General features: G+C 63.1%; 1 pseudogene; it reads left to right on the forward strand.

Annotated features, from left to right (window-relative positions):
• Positions 1-2,500, forward strand: part of LOC124774434 — a 7,959-nt pseudogene that overhangs the window by 2,769 nt on the left and 2,690 nt on the right.

The following is a 2,500-nucleotide window of genomic DNA, read 5'->3' on the forward strand; positions in this document are numbered from 1 at the left end:
GATGGCCCTAGCGGGTGTTGACGCAATGTGATTTCTGCCCAGTGCTCTGAATGTCAACGTGAAGAAATTCAAGCAAGCGCGGGTAAACGGCGGGAGTAACTATGACTCTCTTAAGGTGGCCAAGTGGCGGCGGTGTGGCTGCATCCGGACTTGGCTTTTCGAAGTGCGGTCTTGATGTAGTCGTGCTGCTGCTGCGAGGTGCCTTCCTTGGGTTGTAGTTACAGGGAGAGTGATGCGCAATACATGGGCCTAGCCCTCTTAGCCTCTCCTCTCCTGCGGTCTTCTCCCCTTCTCGTGGGCCCGCTGATTTTCGCAGAGTGGAAGACCGCACCAGGGGCTTGGGGGGGTTACCAGCCCCCCCTCGCACTATCCCTTTGTTAGTTGGGGGCAGTATTCAGAGAAAAAGTGGTGGCCCTTCCGCTGAAGGTGCCACCCCAACTTCCCCAGCACCTAGCCGGCCAACCGGCCGTGCCGAAAATTTTGTAACTTTTGCAGCTATGTATACCTGTAGTGAGTGCCACCGCAGCTTCACCACCAAGAACGGTCTCGGGGTCCATCGCCGCCGCCAACACCTTGCGGCCGCCAACGCGGAGATCGTCACGGAGAGGCATCGCGCGAGGTGGACGGAGGAAGAAGTCCTGTCGCTCGCCAAGGCAGAGGCCGAACTGTTCCTCGAGAGGGACGCCCGGTTCTTCTTTGTAAATCAAGAACTCATCAGGATGTTCCCCGACCGAACGCTTGAGGCAATCAAGTGCCGACGGCGGCAAGCTGCCCACAAGCAGCTTGTCCGCCAATTCATGGAGGCGCTTGAGATCGGTCGGGGGGAAGAGCCGGCGTCCCGCAGGGGAGCAGCGAGCCCGCTGCCTGACGCGGGCGAGGCCGCTGCGCCGCCCGTCGACGCAGCCGAGGACTTCGCGGCCGACACCACCGGGCCGCCGCCGGAGGGGCCGACTGACGCCGCCATCTGGGAGCATCTGGCGGGGCTACCCGCTTCCGCCCAGCGTTTCTCTGCCCTGGATCGTGTCATAGGTCTGGGGCGGGGCACGCCGCCCGATGTCATCCTGGGCATGCTCCCGGATGCCCTTGCGTCGGTCGGGTCCAGAGGGGAGAGATCGATCACCAGGACACAGCGGCCGCGCCAACCATCGAAGCGGCCGCCTGCCGCGCCGCCGACGCAGAAGCGCAAGCGGCGCCGCTGGGAGTACGCGAGAACGCAGGATGCCTTCCGACGGTCGCGTGCACGTTGCGTGCGCGGCCTCTTGGATGGCACCCTGCTCCAGCCGCCACCTGCCATCCCTGGTCTGCTGGACTTCTGGGCGGACCTCTTCACCAAGAAGCCCATCTCCACCGCGGGCTTCATTCGTGACCGCCTCCTCCCGCACTCAGAGCCTGTCGCTCTTGAGTGCATATGGGGGCCGGTCACACATGAGGAGGTCGCCGCCGCGTTGCCGCCCAGGGGATCAGCAGCCGGGCCGGACGGCCTTACCCCAGCGGAGTTGCGGCGCCTGCCGCACGAAGTCCTGGTGAAAGTGATGAATCTCTTCCTTCTGGCCCGCGCCCTTCCGGAACGCCTGCTTCGCGCGCGGACGTCCCTTCTCCCGAAAACGGCTGCACCAACATCCCCCGCTGACTTTCGCCCCATTACGGTCTGCTCGGTGTTGGCGCGGACCTTTCACAAGGTTCTCGCGTCACGCCTGATGCGCGCATGTGCTGTGGACGAACGTCAGCGGGCATTCATCCCTCGGGATGGGATGTTGGAAAATACCTTCATCTTGGACACTGCTCTCACCGACGCAGTTCGCTCCTGCCGCTCTGTCTTTGTGGCGTCGATCGACGTATCTAAGGCATTCGATTCGGTAGATCATGCTGCCCTTCGCCCCGTGCTGAAGGCGCATGGCCTGCCGGATTGCTTTGTCGAGTATGTCGAGCGGTGCTACGAGGGCAGCACGACAGTGATAGCGGACGGCGCCGGCGTGGGCGTGTCTGTGCAGCCAGCACGGGGCGTTCGCCAGGGCGATCCCCTCTCCCCCCTCCTGTTCAACTTTGCGGTGGACTACGTTTTAGGCCAACTGCCCTCCCACATCGGAGCTCGGATCCTCGGTCGCAGAGTCAACGCTGCGGCCTTTGCAGATGACGTCTTGCTGTTTGCAGCGACCCCGAGGGGCTTGCAGTCCCTCATCGACGCAGCTACCGCAGCCCTCGCCCACCTGGGGCTGCAGATCAACGCCCGGAAGTGTTTCACCCTCGCCTTAGTCGCGTCAGGGCGCGAGAAGAAGGTGAAGGTGGACAGCAATGTCACCTTCACAGCAGGCAATACCACCATGCCTGCCCTGCGTGTGGGTGAAACCTTCCGGTACCTGGGGCTGCAATTTTCCACGGCGGGTCGCTGTGTCTTCAATCCACGTAGCCACCTGGTGGAGCAGCTTGACGTCATCTCCCGAGCTCCGCTGAAGCCGCAACAGCGCCTCCACGCTCTCACCAACGTACTTCTCCCTGGCCT

This window comes from Schistocerca piceifrons, unplaced genomic scaffold, assembly GCF_021461385.2.
Source record: "Schistocerca piceifrons isolate TAMUIC-IGC-003096 unplaced genomic scaffold, iqSchPice1.1 HiC_scaffold_961, whole genome shotgun sequence".
Classification (NCBI taxonomy): Eukaryota; Metazoa; Arthropoda; class Insecta; order Orthoptera; family Acrididae; genus Schistocerca; species Schistocerca piceifrons.